This window comes from Acipenser ruthenus, chromosome 3 (assembly GCF_902713425.1).
Source record: "Acipenser ruthenus chromosome 3, fAciRut3.2 maternal haplotype, whole genome shotgun sequence".
NCBI classification, from domain to species: Eukaryota; Metazoa; Chordata; class Actinopteri; order Acipenseriformes; family Acipenseridae; genus Acipenser; species Acipenser ruthenus.
Genome location: NC_081191.1, coordinates 26,074,342 through 26,095,616, shown reverse-complemented (window position 1 = coordinate 26,095,616; position 21,275 = coordinate 26,074,342). Strand labels below are relative to the sequence as shown.

Genomic DNA, 21,275 nt, shown 5'->3' with positions numbered 1-21,275 from the left:
GCATCTTTCAACAACAACAAACTGATGGAGCAATGACACTGGACAATTCAGTATTATTGCTCCATTTATAAGAACATAAGAAAGTTTACAAACGAGAGGAGGGCATTCGGCCCATCTTGCTCGTTTGGTTTTTTAGTAGCTTATTGATCCCAGAATCTCATCAAGCAGCTTCTTGAAGGATTCCAGGGTGTCAGCTTCAACAACATTACTGGGAAGTTGGTTCCAGACTCCCACAATTCTCTGTGTAAAAAAGTGCCTCCTAGAATTTTGAATGCTTGAATCAGATCGCCGCCTAGTCTTCTTTGTTCAAGACTGAATAGATTCAATTCTTTAAGCCTGTCTGCATATGACATGCCTTTTAAACCCGGAATAATTCTGGTTGCTCTTCTTTGCACTCTTTCTAGAGCAGCAATATCCTTTTTGTAGAGAGGTGACCAGAACTGAACACAATATTCTCGATGAGGTCTTACTAGCATTGTAAAGTTTTAACATAACTTCCCTTGATTTAAATTCAACATTTTTCATTATATATCCCAGCATCTTGTTGGCCTTTTTATAGCTTCCCCACATTGTCTAGATGAAGACATTTCTGAGTCAACATAAACTCCTAGGTCTTTTTCATAGATTCCTTCTTCAATTTCAGTATCTCCCATATGATATTTATAATGCACATTTTTATTACCTGCGTGCAGTACCTTACACTTTTCTCCATTAAATGTCATTTGCCATGTGTCTGCCCAGTTCTGAATGCTGTCTACATCATTTTGAATGACCTTTGCTGCTGCAACAGTGTTTGCCACTCCTCCTATTTTTGTGTTGTCTGCAAAGTTTGCCTACTATACCAGAATCTAAATCATTAATGTAGATTAGGAATAGCAGAGGACCTAATACTGATCCCTGTGGTACTCCACTGGTTATCTCGCTCCATTTTTAGGTTTCTCCTCTAATCAGTACTTTCTGTTTTCTACATGTTAACCACTTCCTAATCCATGTGCATGCATATCCTTGAATCCCTACTGTGTTCAGTTTGAGAATTAATCTTTTATGCAGGACTTTGTCAAAAGCTTTCTGGAAATCTAAATAAACCATGTTGCAGTTATCCATTGTCGATGTTGCATCCTCAAAAAAGTCAAGCAGGTTAGTTAGACACGATCTCCCTTTCCTAAAACCACGCTGATTGTCTCCCAGGATACCGTTACAGGGGTGGACAAATCACTACTAGGTGTGGAAGGCTGATGGGCTACCAAACGGTAAACTATGGTAGCCCACATTTTTCAGTAGATAAATATTTCCATATTACGCTTGCAGGTGTCGTCTGTGCAGCTTATTTTTCGTGGCTTGGAGAAAAAACAGCCATGGCCTTCGGATAATCTTATTCAGAAACGGGAAGTCCGTAAACTTCCAGGCTGTGTTTCAAACAAACACTCACATCTTTGATATTTAACAAGTTTGATTTGCCTTACATTGACACTTCAACACACAAATATTAATCCATGCAAGTAAACTAAAAACTGATCATTGGAGTAAGTGTCAAAATACATGAAAATACTCTCCCATATGGATTATTAATAGCATTATACTTCTTCATTGGTAATTTACGCTATTCACATTGTGTAATCATTAGTTACACAAAGCATTTCCTTTAGCGTTACAAATCAATCAACCTATTATTTATTTTTTAAAGATTGTAAACATACCATGGTCTGTGTTGTACAGCCATTGACTGCAGTTCAATGTAAAACATCTACTGTTGACTTTCTGTGAATGGATGGAGTAACATCAACATTTGAACTGACTTTAAAAGTACAACTAGGTATCCTTGTTTTGAATTACTTACAGATTATTGAATAAACAAAGTAACTTGACTTAGATTCATCTGATGTCAGTACTTGATGGCTAGTTGTAATTAGTAATGTTAAACTATTGTAATGTTGGAATGTGTTTTCTATTGTTTGGCCAGGTTACAATATTTACACTCTTAAGATTATTTTATAAAGGGGGCTTCCGAGTGGCGCATCCACTAAAGGCGCTCCACGTGGAGTGCAGGATGTGCCCTGTAGTCTGGACGTCGCGAGTTCGAGTCGAGGCTATTCCTTTGCCGACCGAGGAAGGGAGCTTCCAGGGGGCAGCGCTCAATTGACACCGCGCCGCCAAGGGGGAGGGAGGACCAGGTCGCACACCAGCGGCCTCTGTAGTCTGGCCGGGCGCCTGCGGGCTTGACTGTAAGCTGCCCGAGAGCTGCATTGTCCTCCAACGCTGTAGCTCTTGGGTGGCTGTATGGTGAGTCCGCAGTGTGAAAAAAAGCGGTCGGCTGGTGGCACACGCTTCGGAGGACAGCATGTGTTCGTCTTCGCCCTCCCGAGTCAGCGCAGGGGTAGTAGCGGTGAGCTGAGCCTAAAAATAATTGCTCATTTCAAATTGGGGCGAAAATATTTAAAAAAAATAATTGGCAACGACTAAATTTATTTAAAAAAAAGATTATTTTATAAATATTATTTGTTAGAATTAAACAGATGTAGAATATTTAGGTTGCTATATGATAGGTGTTATTTTATTCTGAATACACTGCAGCAAAAATTATTATTTGGTGGTTTGCGCAATATTATGCTACTGTTGCTTTAATTGGAAGAGGTACGCGCTGTGACGTTGCTGCTCATTGAGTTGTGTATTTTAATTCAGTAAACAAAAGGAAAAACTTGTGCCTAAGGAAATTGGGTATTGAACGAAGAAATCTCGTCTTGGACATTGTTTGTACACTTTGTGAACCCAGCTAAACTTTACCGGCTTACACTGTTATGCTGTCTGCTTGTACACACGCATTTGCCTTTTATCCTTGGTAGTATAAGGGACCAGAGTTCGGGTAATCGAATACACAAAATGGTGCACCTTGTGTATTCAAATAGGAAACTATTTGAAATTCCCATCCCTAATCCTGATAATAAACACTATTAAAACAATATTCATAATACAAAATAATAACAATCCTTCTCAGAGCATTGTTGCTTGTGTAGCCTCTCCCAAGTCAGCGCCAATCTTGCAGAGTGATACAAACGAGTCCTGGAAAGATTGTGAATGGCATTTTTGACCTGAACACATCGCATCCCAAATCAAAAAGTTCGATACTATCGCGCATCTGGGTATCCATCGGGGCATCTTAATGTGAGACTGGATATGATGTAAACGAAATGTTGAATTCACAACAAATAAAGCTGCCGTTTTATCTGCAAGCCTGGGAAACTGACGCCAAACCAGGCAGAACGTTTCTTTTTTTTCACTGTCATAATGAAGCCAGATGAAGCCTCCATTCTAAATGTTTGTCTTCATTTTTATTTTTCATAATTACTTTCTTTATGATTTATTGATTTCACCGCTTTCCTTATGGCTTATTGGTTGCTTAGTTGTAGAAAACCCGACACAGCACTTCGGTACGTAGTCTCAGATTCTGACTGTACAACAGATATGACGTGCGGCGGGAAAGTTAGGATTAGTTGGTAGTTATGTTTTTTAAAAATGGTTTGTAAATTAATTTTCTGATTTTTGGCACACTACTTGTAGTAGTAGTGTTTTTATTTTTCCTCACGTGCCATTTATAGAACCTAGCCCCACCTTTTACCAGTCTTCATTAGTGAAACCATTTCATACAGTTTACTTTTATATTTTGGATGTTGTTCCTTTCGTTCTCTTGATGTTGATTTTGATCATCTAAATTTTGAAGTGACTCAAATTTGTTGGATGTTTTGATTTCTGGTGGTTGTGTTTGACAAAGTTTCTTTTTTTTCCCCTGCTTCTGGCTACCAGAACCCAGCTGTTTTGACCCTCTTCTATCTCCCTGGTGGCTTACAGGCCGTTAGGGGTGCAGACTTCCAAGAATTGTGGGTTTGCCAGCTCCTCAAGCTCCTGTTGCTGTCTCATTTCCGGCAGCTGCATTTCTAGCATACTTATTAGTTTAAGCAAGTCCTGGATCGTGCACACTTTACACTCTCTTGGTTTAGCTCTGCTATGTTTTCTTGGATTTCCCACAACATGCAGGTGTCACAGACTACTGACTTGAAGGCCATGTTGTTGTTGTTTATTTATTTATTTGTTTGTTTGTTTGTAAGTTTAAGTTTAGTTTCTGCAGCTGTCAGTCTGCTTTCAAACTGCTTCTAACTGCTCTGCACTCCGATTTTACTGACAAGTGTTTTTTTGTTTGTTTTTTCAGAAGAAGAAAAGCAAATACAAGTATTCAACACAATTGTGGTCGCTATCATGCCTCTAGATTCGCTAGTAGATGCATTAATTTGTTTACTACAGTAACTTTGTCTGATAGCCATTGTATAATAACAGTGATTAGAGATAAGATACTGTAAGTAGTTCCCAGAATTCTCCAGTTTTCCCATTTTAAAAACTGGGTGGAAAGAGTTGAAGGAACCTTAACCTTGAGGCTCTAAAATAAGTTGTTGATTGATTAGAGTTTCTTTTCTTTTTTTTTTTTTGTCAATATTGTATGGTAGTAAATAGTTTTAAACTGTAAAAACTTCCAGACTTTTGATATTTAAACAGTAGTTTGACATTTGTTAGATGGTGCCTGTAAAAAGGCAGCTATTTTTGACTGATACTTTTAAAATTTCCAACAGATGCTTTGTGTCTGGTTGTTAAAATTAAATAAAAGGAAGCAATCCTAATGACTGGGGACTATGCCAATGTGGGCCGTTTTGCCTAATGGTGCAACTTGAATGCAATGACTCTAATCACTGCCTTCAGCCTATTATTTTTTACAGAACACACCCTCACACAGTTCGATATATAATATATTGTGGAACAGAAGCAAAATGAGTATTTTCTCATTTTATTAACTCCTAAAGATTTTTGCGAGAAACTTAATTTTAGACACAGCCATTTCTTAACAAAAATAGGGTGTCAGTGGATCTCAAAAGTCTAAACTACAGGAGGATTTGTTGTGTAAGTTGTAGAGTTTTTATTAAGGGTTGCTAGGCCACATCATGGAGCACCAATAAAGGGAGGGGGTAACAGGTGTCTGTTCTCAGCTTTATACATTTACAGTTCATGGTACTGAGAGGAAAGGCTTTGAGAGAAAGAATGATTTTTTTTTTTTTAATCTGACAAACCTTGATGGTAAATCGGACATTCTGCATGGAGGAACAGCCAATAATTAACTTCTGCATCCTTATGCAGCGCAACAATGTGTTAAAAAAAGAAATACGTCAGTCATCAACCTAACTACAAAAGGCTTTCATTTAGATTCTGCAATTTATTTAAAGTTTCAAAACAAAACTAAAATGAAAAAAAAATTGCACTGGATACTTGAAATACCTGTAGCGTTTTAACACAAAACAGTACTAATAGGGACCGTTTGCCTAATAATTGAAATGGACACCACCATAAAAAAAAAATAATAATAAAAAAAAAATCATCCAGATATATAAATGTTGATTCAGGCATGTGAAATGATCATTGTTCAATTACAGTTTATGGACATTCTAAATAAAGTAACAAAAGTAACATTCTAAAATTCAGGGAGCAGTTGTGTGTATTGTACAAGGAAAATGTACCTTTTTGTGTCCGTAATTTAACAAAACTTTACCATAATAGTCAAAGCCTGTTTCTGTGTGGTGGTATAGCTGTTATTACCTCATTGTGTTTTTTTCAGATTCATAAATAGGGTTTACTGTCATGGTATTTCCATTATCATGATGGGGGCAGTTCATCACAACAATCCCTTTTTCCTCATTTGCATACACTTCAACTGATTCATAAAACAATTTGTAAAAGTAGTTTTACCGACATAGAATATACCACATACTCAACTGCTGACAGTAATAATATAGGCAGAGCCGGTGCCTGGTTTTTGTGGGCCCTGGGCAATGGACCCCCACCCTCCCACCTTCATCCCCAAATCAAAAATATTTTTCTATCAAAAAGGTTTTTCATAATCAGTAGTCCCTCGCTAAACCGGACCTGTCTGGAGACACGAGTTGTCTGATTTTAAATAAATAAATAAATAAATAAATAAATTGTAATACATTTCTACAGTAGGCCTATACAGTAGTAAAACCAATGTAATACCTGATGCGCACTTTTTTTTACTATAGCCTACCGGTAACACAAAATAAATCATGCTGCTGATTACTGTACAGTGTGAAAATAGTAAATGATTATTTTTTAATTAAAACTAAATGATTTTAGCGCATCTTCTTTTTTACTGTAGCCTACTTAGTACACAGAAAACAGAACACACTACAGAAATAATATTTTTTAAATTTACATAAAATATTTGACAGTGTACTTACCACTAACAATGGAAACTATATGTTTAACTGCATTTTTTTGTTTTTCAATATGCAGTTCCTTATGTTGCCAGCTTTTCTATGCTGTGTATTCGCGGCAGTGATCTCACGCTCATCTTAGATTCCCATTTTATCCTCTACCTGCACATTTCCAAAACAGATCAGCTTCGGCAAGGTCAATTTATTCAGCTATCAAAAAATGACTCTCCTCTATGCCCATATGCTTCCATGCAGAAATATATCGCAGAACGCAAACCTATTTCAAATTTTGACCCCCTGTTCATCGATTCAAGCCGGACTGTTATATCCAGACATTGGTTCTCATCTGTCCCCGTTGGTTTCCAGAGCAGGACTTCCCCGCAATTCTATACTCCTCATTCATTCAGAATTGGGGCAGCCACATCAGCAGCAAGGGGACGACCCTTCCCCCGGGACCACCAAAGGTTTCCCCCTAATAAGAAAGGTTTTTTTTTCCTTTCCACTGAGCGGAGGGTCTTCACATAGTTAGTAGGGAGCCAGTCACTAACCTTCTTTGTTGTGTAAAATGTTTTCTTTTTTTCTTTGTATATGCATGGGCGGTTGTTTTGTTTGTATGCACTTGTAGAAATCTTTCGCGGGGAGCCGGGGCTCCGTCCTTTGGGGGGTTAGGGATCTCACATTCTCCAACCCTTGGTTAAGCTCTGCTTCCTTTACCTCCGCAAGCAGGTGGTGACCCCCGGCCAAACCCAACATTTTAGCATCTCATGAGCTATCTCTACCCTCACAATCTGAGGAGCTAAGCTTATTCTTGCTAAACCTCGCCGTAGGAGCTCTTCCTTCGTAACACGAGGCTCTCTTCTTGTTTCAGGTTCTCTGGGGGTGCGTCTCCGTCCAAGCTTTGGAAGCCTATAATTCAGCTAATCGAGGGCAGTTCTCTGAGCCAGAGTTCCCTTTTCTTCCTTACTTTCAGGTTCTCAAGCCTTCTCTGCTGGTGTTAAAAACACCAGTGGAATAGCCACCACCAGTGCAAACAGGTTCTCTATGGAGATGTGCTGCTTTCTTTAACCTTGCGTCTTTCATCCTGTCCCGTCACCTCTTTTGCAATCCAAGACACTTAACATTACATAAGACAGCACTGACATGTTTTATAATCTCTATCTACTTTTTTTCTCATTTTTATTGATGTACTTTTTTTCCAAACAATTTCTCTGCATTTACCACAACCTTTCTCTAAGACTATTACGTTTTTGAGTGGAGAATTGTGGCTTTGTTTGCCATACTGTCAGTTTTGTTGACGGAGTGGGACAAGTACAGTGGTGGTTGGAAACACTGTGATTTTCCATTAGTAACATTTCAGTAAAACAGAATCAGACAAAAAAAAACGTAATGATGATTAGGAGTAAATAGCTTTAAGAATCTAGCCCACATTCTTATCCTGCTTAAATAAAAAAGAACTGAATTAAATACAAAATTTGTTGGAATACAGTAAAAATACAGCAGCATCTGACAATCAGACCTTGACCTGGCAGTCTCTTCATGTTCATAGTTAAGAGGTTTGGCTTTCTTTCTAATGGTGGCAGTGGCACAAATTGGCAATAATTGCTGAGGATTCTCATCCTACCATATGTCGCTGCAGTCTGTCAACTGTGAGATTAATTTAAAACATGTTTTTTAGGTTATCTGTCACTCCATCTTGAGTGGCTCATTTGGAATGCAGCCATCTATCTAGCTGTTTGTCTGTGCTCCTATCCCCCAGGTGTCTAGGCAAGACATTAGTTCAAATTAAGCACACGTTGAGGCGAACATGACTGCTGAAGAGCAGTTTGTCATGCTGGGCAGAGTGAATCGTGGATGTTTGTTTAATGTTTTGTCAGTGCAGAGCCAGACAGCAGACCGGATTGCTGCTTGAATGCTAGGTGGTATGGTTCTCTGGTTGTTAATAATGTGAGAGGTACCCAAGCTTTCTTACTGTAGCAGGAGATGAAACACAAAGGCTCGGTCCCTATCGGTAGTTTATAAAGTATTGTCCATGAACTAATTTCAATTCACATAACCTTTCTTAACTTAATGTTACAATAGTGCTGATGGAACTTGCAAAAGGCTGGAATGGTTGGGTAGAATGGTACTGCGGTATTTTTACGTACCTGTGGTTTTAACCCATACACTTAATTTAATGATCAGATTACCATGGTACCAGATCTGTACCAGTGTGCTTCTGCATCAATGCCACCATGCAATATGTCTTACTCAACTTGACTATTCAACCTGTTACCACTGATAATACTGTGCGCTAATGGTTCTGATGAAGTTTGATGGTGTTATACCCAAGTGGTATATTTGAAACTTTTCTGTAAGGACTTACAGGTTATATGAAACTGAAACAAGGGGAAATTGGGGTTAACTTGTGGATAGCTTTGTATGCGTTGTTAAATATATAATTGTATGTATTTCTTTATGAGGGGGAAAACTCCTACCCTTGCACAACAATCTAGAAAATATGTTATTTTGCAAGTGATGACTTGGTCAGAATAGAAATTATGTGGATGACTTGGTCAGAACAGAAATTATGTGGACTAGCCATTGTCACTATATTAGCTTGCCACAATATTAACAATTGTGATTTAAAAGTTAGACTATAGGAAATAAGCTATTCCAGAAGTACATGCAAGGTGACACTGTGCATGGAGAATGCTGTACCCCCACAGTGTAGACATCACTATTTATATAGAACTTCTCCTTAGACCTATTGGATCATTTATCATTTCCATAAGTTTGTGGGACATGGGAAAACCTACAATTTTTGCTTGTTTTTTTTTATTGTCCTTGGCAAAAAGCATTAGAGGAGTTATATACAATGGCATCAGAGTGACAAATGCATCAAGATGGCAGCAGGTTTACTTTCTGTTCTCTTTAAATACTGCTTTCTTTCCATTTTTCATTCTCTGGAGTACTTAATTCCATCATCTCTTGCTCCACCAGCAGGCTCCCGGATCTCATCAATCAGGGAGTGTCACTAGAGTGCAGCACCTAGTTATTACAGTGATGCCCCAACTTGTTACAGTATCTATGACATTACTAATGTTTCAGAGTTGTAACGGTGACAGGCTAATAGCTTTTTACATATTTTATGAGCATATTCTGGATAAGAGCTGTCCACCTTAGAATTCTCAATCTCAGCTTTACATACAAGTTGATTAGTCACTCATGCAGACACTTCTGTGAGGGGGTGGGGGACATGCTGGTAGTGCATTAATAAAACAAAACATTCACTGAGTAACGGTTATGTCCTCCATAACTCTAAATAATATTGTTTAAAATAAATGTGGTTATTGAAATAAAACAAAGCTACAATGTTTTACAGGGCCTTGGTAGCTATCGACTTTGCAACAGTATTGTATTTCGCTTGATTCATGGGTTTGCATCAATCCTGAATTTCTAAAAGAGCACTGTCGAAACTGACGGGTTTAATTTGTTGTTGTGTTGTTGATTGTTGTTGTCTGTAGCAGAAGAACTACTAGAAAGTGTATTTTGAGAAGTGAAAGCATGTTTAGCAGCACGCACTAGATGCACTTCTGTGATACTGGAACCCACTTTTTATAGAACAGAAACAAAAAATAGCAAGTGCAATAGTGAACTTTTGTTGTTTAAAGATTTCTTATTTCTATCCAACGAACCGTCAGAAAGTTTAAATAAAGTAAACTTTCCATTCACAAGTCTTTCAATTTGAGTGCTTTGCTACATAATGCGGTTCCGTGACTAATTTTATATTCAAACAATGACTACACTCATTGAATCCAGGCAGGCACGCAAGTGTATTAAAATGGTGCCGCAGAAAATTAATTACATTATGCTAAGAGGGAGAAGACAGAGGAGTGTGATTAACGTGTGTTAAAAAATGTATCTCTCAAAAAATTTACCAATTGTTAGCCCTAATGGAAATAGAACATACTTGAAAAAGGGCTGCCTTTTTGAAATTCAATTATATTCTGGCACAAGCTGTTCAAATATAATGAATCACAAAAAGTTTAAATTATTTTAAATACACTTTTAAAAGTTAAATACAGTACAGAAAACTAAAATTAAAGCTTTTTTCTAGGTGGTGTAAAAAGATTTACTAGTCACTATAGTCACTATTTAACTTTTTGTTTCATGAATTTGCTTTTACATTACCTTTTAAAATCACAATGTACTCTTAATGGAACATAGAAAGCATATACAAGCCATGCACACTATTTCACTTGTGTTGAGATACAGTATGGGGTTTAATCCTAACATTTTCTTTTTAATGTGTTAATCAGATTATTTTAAGGTATTATAACCTTACAAGTGGCTGTAAATGTTTACATCTCTATAATCTACAGGGGTTTACAGCCTCGATATTTACAGTTGTTATGCAAAGCCTGTAAGATAATAAGATGACACATGCCACCAGTAAATAATAAACACAAACATTTGATCGACCTTGACCCAGAACAGCTGTACAAATCAACAGGCAAAATCAGTAGGTCAAAGTGACATCCATATTTTCAATTATGGTTATTTATGAGAAGAAAACATGTATTAAAATTCGAGAAAATGTTGCAACAGTTAAAACAACTTAGAGAGAGAGAGAGAGAGAGAGAGAGAGAGAGAGAGAGAGAGAGAGAGAGAGAGAGAGAGAGAGAGAGAGAGAGAGAGAGAGAGAGAGAGAGAGAGAGAGAGAGAGAGAGAGAGAGAGAGAGAGAGAGAGAGAGAGAGAGAGCTTCATAAAAAGCCATGGAATTACATTTTCCATAAAGCTAGATAGTTCAGAATTGTGGCCTGTTCAGAATTTATTTACCCAGAATAGATTCTTAATTTCAATGTATGTATTAGCTTAGAAACAAACATGAAAAAGTTGTAAAGCATGGGTTAAGCTTATAAACTGCTGCACTATCGTGGCATACTTCACTACTAAGTAATTATTTTATCATGTCAAGAAGTACATGCAAAAAAGGATTCACATACCACCAGTATCCATGAAGATACCAACCCTGTATTATTATCCTTTGCTAAGGATATAGTGAGGCACCTCTACATCCATATGTCACACTTCTAAGTTTTATAAAACATTGCTTATCCAATTGTGATGAAACTTGGTAGGGACATTATTTTTCTGAAGTTATTGAGGGTGTCAGAATCTGTGGATATACCTGTACAGTACAGATATGGAGTACCTTACTGCAGTGATTCTGTAAAGTGCCAAAGGGCAATGATATAAAACACACATCTTGACTTCTTTACTTTGTAAAGGTGTACTCCAGAGTTTATGAATGAGTGTTTATAATTGTGAATAGCCTGCTAATGGTTCTGCAAAGGTTGCTTCAGCAAAAACACCAGTAATAAGCCAAATTAACTGCCTTTACAATCTGGCTCCTGGAGTGCTGGCCCAGAAATTTCACAGTCTTTGTATTTTACTGATAATAACAGGTGTCACCTGTGGTGATTATTTCACACAAAAAAGAGAGAAGTGCGCATTCATTCATGTCTCAAAAATCAGTCTGGTCTATTTATCTCTCAGTGAGGTTGCTGGCTGTGTTTAATTGGAAATCATTCTGGTTGAAAACCAGACTGGCTGAGAGCAATGCAGTAAAAAAAAGAAAAAAAAAACCCTGGGGGTAAAGGGGCTTTCTATCTCAACTGTGTAAGTGCATTGTGTTGGAGTAGGTAGGAATAATGTTGCACATTTATTTTTTTAATTACACTAATTAATCGTGCAGCTTCAGGAATAGGTAAGTGATACTCCCTGTGTAATTCATCAATTACCTTTGTTGGAGGAGTCAGCATTGAGTGGCTTTATAGAAATCTACCTCCCCTTACTGTATTAAAAGCTTATATGAAACGCCTCTTGCATTGCGTTTTCTGGTAGTAGCTACCACTAACTGGTACAAGCACTGGTACTGTTTAAGCAAATCACTAGAGTTGCTGCTGAAAGGCGGATATTGTTGAAGGGGTCATCTATCACTGCTGCTGTTTTCTACAGTTTGACACCATTGTTCTTGGCAATACATTGTCACTCCCAGTGCAATAGGTTTCATGGCTTTAGAGAATATAGGCTTTTCTCCTCACACTCTCTATCCAAGCCCCTTAAAGTGAAACTAGCCTACTTATCTAATTATATTTCACTTTAAGGGGTTATATTTAAGGTATATTTCAGTAAAACTCATTACTCATTTAAAAAAAAAAAGATGATTATCTCTTAATCAGTTTAGTTGTTGTTTTCATTTACAAGAAGTAGGAATCTGTAATGATCAGCACTAACAGTTTTATACTGATCATGCAAGAGACTAACACTGGTTCAAGAAAAAAAAAAACCTCAAAGCTCTTAAAGTCCCTTTATTGTAATTTGACAAAAGTCAAGTGTTTATTGCCTACATTATGGGCCTAAAAGACCCAATGTTTCCATGTAATCAACGAGGGCTTGCATCACACTTTCATCAAGAAATGTGCATCTATTGCGTTCATTTCTAAATTGTCAGTCCTTCCATCTAAAGAAAGTGCTCAGGGGATAAAGGATCAACATACCTGAGTTGGCATGTTTCTATTGATATTTGGCAAAATCTCTAGCAGCAAAGTGAACATAATACTATGTTATTAATGTCATGGTAATCGATGGCTGCAATTTGGCTTGTATGCAGCCAAACGCATAGAGGGCTTTTACCAAAAACATTATCCTTAATTGTACGCTTTCGAAATAAACCCAAAACCATGTCAGTTAAACTAAACCGTGAAGGAAAGAACATGAGCTCTGCAAGTTAAGAATCAGGCAGCAGTGAAAAAAGTGAACTGTGCTGTAAAAAAAACAATGCATTGTATGTTAACTGTAAATAAAATATATGCAGCTACTAAACAAAAAGAAACATTATTTGTCAAGCTGGTGGGTGCTTTTGGAAACTTGCTGCTCTTAGATGAGATTTTTAGCCTCTGTGGGTTGCTTGGACTTTTGCCACATACTTCTCATGGTTTTAGAATTTCGCCCATTTTTAGTCCCACTAGCTTTATCCATGGGCTTTTTTGTTTTCCTTCAAGTACCTTCTGATCCTCGGTGAACGGTCAGAATGCCAAAAGTATTTTCGAAACAAGAAGGACATGCTGTGGGGCAGTCCCACTCACTGCATTCTTTTACTCTGTGCTGTCACTGTGGGTGCTGTGCTACTCCTTACATGTAAATAGGCAGATTGTACATGATCTCATACTGCATGCAGCACCAACAGTGTTTAAAGGCTTGTGGCAAAGTGGCTGAGTGGAAACAGGTGCAGGAGTGTGGTCCGGTAATTAAACAGACAGAGCCTTGTCATCCAGTTTGGAAAAGTGAATCTTTATTTTATATTCCAGGTCTGGTGACCTAAACAATAATCCCCCAGCAATACACAACAATGTGTACTGCACAGGGTAAACAATAACGGGATTGCAGTCCCAACTAATAAACACAATATCTGACCCACAATAATACTTACAGGGTCACCATTGTGATTCTCCGTCCCCTTTAATGCCGTCACACATGACCCCTTGGTAAACGAGTGCAACCGCCTCTCCAATCTGCGGCTGCCACGTCGTTTCCCTTCCGGGTCAATGTGTTATTGCAACGGAGTCTTGCCCCTTCCCTTGGCCGACTTCCCTTGAACCCTGGAAAAGAACTATCAGGCCAGCCCATCCAGGGAACTCTGTTTTCGCAGCTTAGCGCCCTCACACGACGGGAGGGAGATTTACAACCAAGAATTGTATTTCTGTCACAAGGCTACATTTTAAAACTTCCTAAAAATATATGCATTGATTGTGTAACGTTTTGTAAGCCCTTGCTTTGATCAGCAGTGCTTAATACCTATGTTGTGTGTATTTGAGATTCCATTACAGTTACAGAGACTATTAGCTTCAGTGCCTGACAGAAAGTGACAGCCACAGGGGTGTGCATAGTGTCAAGGGTGACAGTACAGCAGCCAAAATGCAGTTTGTACACTAGGTTCAGATGAGCTTGGTAACCAATAAAGAAACTAAAAAGAAAAATAAAAAAAAACACCCAGAACGTGTGCATGCAGAAATCATGTGTACTTTAATCCGTCCCTGTGTAGCCATGAGAGATGTACAGTAAAGTGCATTTTAACATTTCAGCTGATACATAATATTTTATCCCACAAATTAAGTTTATCTTACTTAAGATTTAAAACATATAACAATGTGTTTGTTTCACATTCCATCTTCCACTGTCCTAAACTGTTTTCAAATCTATCAGATTCTCATTCATGTAAATTTATTTTACCCTTTTCTCACACAAAAGGTACCGATTCTACCCCTGCCCAAGAACTGCAACTCATGTTGGAAGGTATTTATTGATCAACTGTTTTTCAAAATGTAATGAGTGCAGAAATTGGAAGTTGACTGAAATTTTTTCTCAGGACTTCTATTGTATATATAATATATAATAAGAGGCAACAGATTCTAGGAGATGTCTAGGAGAGTTTCATTGGAGATTTCATCATCTGCTGTGGTAAATATTGTAAGCATGATATATATTATTTACCTGTGGACTCATTTTCTCCATAACACATAATAATTGCAAACTTTAATTGCAGAATGAAAGCTTCCATATAAAATACATATTTTACACAAATGATATACAATCAGACAGACAAGTTAAAATTGTTTTAAAAGTGTTTAAAACAATTTACTTATGCTGGCATTCATTTCAGGATGCAACGAAACGACATGTACACGTATCAGAGCCTTTGATTCAGTCACAGGCATTAAAATTTGCAAAGGATTTCAGTATAGGGTATAAAAGATAGCCCTCTTTTAAGAAACCACCTGTGTTAAGAGGCCACTATTTGACTGTCCCTTGAGTGGTCTCTTAATACAGGTTTGACTGTATATGAAATTCTCAGTCACAAAACCTCCATGCACTACTGAAAATAAATAAATAAATAAATACAATGAAACAAAATAGTGAGGTGTGGTGCAGTCAAACCCCTGCTTAGGGATACACTGCCAAACATCAACACTTTAAACCTTCCTAGGTTTAATCTTCATCCTTCGCTTTTGTCAGAAAGACATTTCTAAATCTTAGTCAGTGCTATGCCTAAACATCACTGTCTCTTCTTCACAAACATTTGGGATGTAACCCTAATCGCTGGATTCACTATGGCTCTATGATTCAATGTCATTCATATCTGTGTTACTGGTGCACATACTCTAACGCTCCTGAAATTCTACAATTTGTGCTCCTAGTTTACGTTATCCCCATTCCCACAGGCTATGCATGCTTCAATTGACACATATCTTCATCACTTACTCCCCTGTTAAAATCCAGTCTCTTTTAGTAATATGTTAAATACAGCAAGAATGTTATTGTTTTATTGTTCAGGGTAATGTATGCCATGCTTCATTTCCATTTGCCTTGTAGACAGCCTCTGAAAAACAGTAAGGTGCCTTTCCAAAGTATTTGGTGAATTTCATTGTTCTGGATTAATTAAAACAGATTTTGATTATTAAGAAGCTCTTTAAGAGTGTCACATATGAGAGATGTTTATAGAGCAGTAGAAGATACTGCACACATGGGTTATAATTCCTGCTTTCCAGACTTTCCAGTGCCCTTTGTCTATAAATGATTAGTTACTTTGTCAAAATATACCCTGGGATACTCCAGCAAGCCATCTCACCAATGTGTATTTTTTACCAAACACTAAAGTGTCAAGGTGTGCTGAAAAACTACTTCTACAGTGTGATGTGTTGAGGGCAGGTATTTGCTTAAAGAAATAGGAGCCTATTATAGTTTATTCTTTTAAATGAGCCAGTTTTTTTTTTCACAAAGGAAAAGCACATCCCAATTAAGTTACCAAACCGGAATAAAACTATGTAAGACATTAGACAATTAAGACATTCCACACAATCAATAATACAAATTGATGGAAATACTTTTTTCAGTCTCTTACATTATATAGCCCAATATTAACAAACCAGCTGCCTCCCCATCACAAAGGTGGTGCATCTTGCATGATCTCTTTAAATGTATCTGTAATAAAGTGCCTCGAAGGATTTTTATGGAATAATGGTTTTGTGTTATAAAATATCAAGAAAGCGTCATGCAAGTAAAATCAAGTTACCCAAGGCCATTATATAGCTTCCTGAATGACTTGGCAAATTACCTGACTGAGTGAGTGCCAGCTGGCTTCCACTAGAAAGAGTTATTGGAACGTGTAGATTGCCATATACTGTATGAAACACTGCTAAAACGGGGGGAGACTTCTGTCAGCTTGGTAAAGGGCATATTTGAGGGTACCGACTTACAGTACTAAAAAGGTTGGCTGTCTAACAGCAAAACAAAAACTTTGGCAAGATGGATTTTAATCATCAGTTAAGTCTTAAATGAAACCATTACTTATGTATTGATAACTTCCTTGTCTGTTGCTTTTGGGGGGATTGTTGTAAAAGGAGATCCATGATTTAAAACAGTACTATATTCAATAAAAGAGTATTTAGTCAATATTTTAGTTGTTCAACCTTCAAACCTTGTTTAGGCATTTACATATGGATACATACTTTATATAGTTTCATTTAAAATAAGAATGTCTGTATGAGTGCATGACTTTCTATGTACTAAACTACACAGCTAACCTAATAGACCATTATAATCAACATACAAGATTCTGAGTTTCTTCATTTTCTTTTAAGTGTCAACCAAGATACAAGTAATGAATTACCAGTACAAGTGCAGTTATGTTTTTCAGGTTCATCTTCAGGTGGAGATATATTCCATAATATTGTTTAGACAGCTACTGTACATATGTTATTCAGGATAATATTTCATACTTTTCTGAGCATGAGTTTTGTATTTGTATTAGAAATAAATATGCTAACTTTTCACTGGAGTGAAAGTTTAGTACAGCTCTGTCATGCTATTCAATATCTCCATTATTACTAAACATTCTTTATGTAAATTAACTTCTGTTTATAAACTATGCAAAATCAAAGAACAAAAACATTCTGATTAATTTTTCTCTGCATCTTTTATCATAGTGGAGGTGCCCATATGTTTTAAAATTGTAATGAAACTTTGTTCAAACTTTCTATAGCACAACTTATCAGAGCTATCAGAATTTGGGGATATACTGTATATACACTTTTTACAGTGTCCGTATATACACTTTTACATTGTTATACACGTATTTCAGCTTGGTTAGACAGGGAAGCAGTCTCGTGTCAATCCTCTTCTCTAACTGTACTGTTGTGATCTCTCTCTCAATGTCTCTTTCTCTCAACTTTTTAGTGACACAGTCCCTTTTCACATTCTGACTGCATGGATGGTGGGTATTAACCCTATAGTACTCATGAACGTATTTTATTACTTTAATGTGTAAATTACTGTTGCTGATCAATAATTGCTTGCATTGATTAATTTGTGTATATGCCCAAACTACAAAACCAATAAACAGAATTAAAAATAAATAAATAAATAAATAAATAATTGAGTACCAGAACCAATCATTACAGACAGTGATATTGTGGATTTGGGAAGATATCCCATTTTACCTGAAATTGAAAGAAAAATAACAAAATAATCCACATGCAGGTTGCCAATTACTTTATTAAACACCTGAGCACTGTACATCTGCTGGGATTTAGGCTATTTTTCTCCATGAACACTGCAACAGTAGAATATCTATCTGAATTATCTGTCCTTGAAACTGAGGCTAACCTTGAAGACTCAATTTATTTGTCTTTTTGTAAAGCTTCTCATATTGTATATCACAATGTATTGTTTGACATCATAGTTAATCATGGTTTTGTATTTCCAGTAGTGAGATACCTTAAAGGTGTAGTAGCCAAGGGTTTTCATCAATTTTCCTACCCTCCGTTTCCAATAAGTCTATGTTAAATGGAAAACAAAAGTAAGTCATGTTGGCCCTGCTCAGTCTTCCAGTGTTCTGAGTGTGAGAAACTATTACATTGCAAGAGCAGGGTGATGCATTATAGTTTTGCTGTCCAAACTGCAGCCTGAAAGCAATGCAAAGCATTAGAGTAAGGGAAAACCTGCACACAACAACTTTTTTGGTTAAACTTTTAAGACCTATTTAATATTCACTTTGACAGAGAAGTACATTGAATTCTTAATTTTTGATGTAATCAGCTTCTTGTTCATCGAGTTGTTTTTAACTTAAATCACCTTCATTTTAAACATTAATGGCAGTCCATTTTATTGTGTGTGCTTGATTACTGCCTGATGGCTCCACTTGTTGACTAGAGTGCTTTGCCAGCATCATCCAACATTTATATACCAGTATTCTGCTCTTTTCTAACAATTCTGAATTTGCACAATAAGGGCTCTATGTATCATTGATTTTTCTTTTGACTTTTCAGTTTTTTGTGACTTCGTAGACCTACCCGCGATATATTAAAATCATTTTCACTCCCATAACTTAGTTTCATCCCTGCTGCTGTAGTTTAGTTACGACTGTTCGTTTCAAAGTACTTTCGTATGCAAGTGTACGAATCTCATTATAATATCGAGGTTTCACACTTACCCTTGATGTATTATCATTTTTTCCTGATTTACGACTTCAATTTGTGCCTGTTATTTTACGCATGCCTCTCACTGGCGTAGAGCTATTCGTTTGTGAAACCTCCTGTTTAAACGTTTACAGGCTTTTAGTTACTTTAAAATAAAGCACCTTAATATAAAATAAACCACAAACATATATTTATGAATAGTCTATATTAAATAACAATGGCAATAAATGCATTTTGTTTTGGTTTCTTTTATAATTTAAGGTGCTTTATTTTAAACTTCACATTAATAATGGAAGGGAAACACGGAAACAAATCATTGCAGAGTTCTTTAAACAAAACCTGAAATCTTCTCAGTAATTAATTTTGTCGTGCATAGAACACTGAAATAAGATGAAAAGTATTTACTTATGTAGGCTACTGTATGTACTGTACATTTTTCTTTTACACAACTAAAATATACATAGACTCAAACAATTTTTTTCTGCAATATTCTTAAATTAAAGCACTGAAAGCGTAGGGAAGCATGGTTAGGGTACAGACGAGTACAAACATGGTAAACTGGAGAATTACCATGCAAATTTACTATGGTAAACTTCCATATATAGAAAGAAGCTTAGTTTTCTTTATGCTTTCAGTTTTTGGGGACCCTTTCTTTTAGATCTACATTTTGGTTTGTTTTCACTGTGCCTAGGGTCTGCGCTACATTTAACACATCGCAGTTGGTCCTTTTTTTTTTGTTTGCTGCTGCTTTCTTTTTGTAATCCTTCTAAGGTCATGTCATTTTTTTATGTCTAGTGTCTGTCGCTTATAGTGTCCCAGTGCATTTATTTTGTTAGTTTACTTCTTTCCATGTTTCTTTTCTTAATGTTTTTTGGCCCTGCGAAATGTTAAATAATATTTCTTGCTTTTTTTTTTTTCATTTCACTAACTAACAGGTCAGTTTCGTCTTTGTGAAAATTTGTTTTCCTTTTCTTTTTAGACGGTGCCATAGTTGCATCAAGGCTGGAGTGCAGAATCCATAGCTCGATCCTATTATATTTGCCTACTACTTCTTTCTGTTCACTATACCACTCATTTTTTTCCCAGAAGGAAGTTCTAAATCTTGCCTTTCTGTGTTGCGAATCTATTTATAATGAGATGCTGCAAATTCGTATCTCTTCTGTATAATGAGCAGTAATTGATGGTGTCCGTAAACCTGCATTGATATTACGGTAGTTGTTCACGAAAAATAGCTGTTTAGTACATTGCACTCAAAAATACTACGAAGGACAGAGGCTCAGAATTTGCAGTATTTACGAACACATAAGTAATATTAGTACATACAGCCCTAAAGCTATGGAACTTGTTCTGTTGTGTGTATTTACATTTTACAATCCAGAATATTTGTTTCAGAAACAAACCATATTTTTTTGCCTATTTTATATTATCGTGGTGTCTGGTAATTACACTTTTGGCATTGATAAAGTAGTATTAAAGTAAATAGACAATAAAAGTTACTTTTCTGTCTGAAACAAATAGGAAGTTAGGAAGTTGTATCATTCATGTGTAAAGCCAGTGTATACATTGATGTACATAATGCTAGCAGCTGCCATTTGAGGGATTTGTTTGCCAAATTAATTTGTTTGAATTGGTTTACCTCAGTAAATGCAAAGCTTAGATGTGGACATTAATAACATCAATTCCAATATGTTTTACCCTCTGTTCATTTGGGCATGTAATCTGGTCTGCAATAAGCAGGAGGTAATTCTAGTATTTAGGCATTATAATGTTTTCTCATTATTGTAACGTTTCATAAGAGATGGTGGTTTGAGCCCCAATTTATAAATTTACAAAAAATTAAAAGCATGATAAAACAATATTAAATTGCTGCTTCTAAGTATTAGATAAATCCAAAGTAAATATTGCAGGGGCTCCATTTTTGAAAAAACAGTGAGGGTTCAAACTAAAGGGAACTCTACTGGTGGCCATGGACACTACAGTATTGGAATGAGGAAGTGCAAAAGGAATTAGAACTTCCAGCAACTAGGAAACAGAGCTGGGCTTTTTAAAACAGTTAAAGCACTTTCCCAGGACAAGAAAAACAATTGCTTATTGTGAAAGAGTTCCCTTCCACTCTTGTTTGTTTGCCCCTTTTATAACGTAGACCCGACACACAGATAGATGGTTAAGCGCTTTTACGCGCACTTTTATTCAATAGAAATTAAACCAAACACAACAAAAACCTAGCTCACCCTGGAGCGCTAGCTAATACACACAGGAACCTTACTACGTACGGGACACCTAAGCTGTTTACCTGTCAAAACAATAACACCAATAAACCTTGCAGTCCAGCGTTGCAAGATAACAATAGTACTCACACAAACTTACTCGCCCTGAACTATGGCTTTATCCTCTCTACAGCCAGTCTCCTTCCTTTAGCAGCCCTGAATGAATGATCTGGGGGGGGTTTACCCACAAAAACAGGTATAGGCAGCTAGCGCTGATTTACAA

The 21,275-nt window shown here is 36.7% G+C and overlaps 1 pseudogene; it reads left to right on the top strand.

The window, feature by feature from the left end:
* The window catches only part of LOC117394757 (myelin basic protein-like), a 90,209-nt pseudogene that overhangs the window by 36,499 nt on the left and 32,435 nt on the right, over nt 1-21,275 (top strand).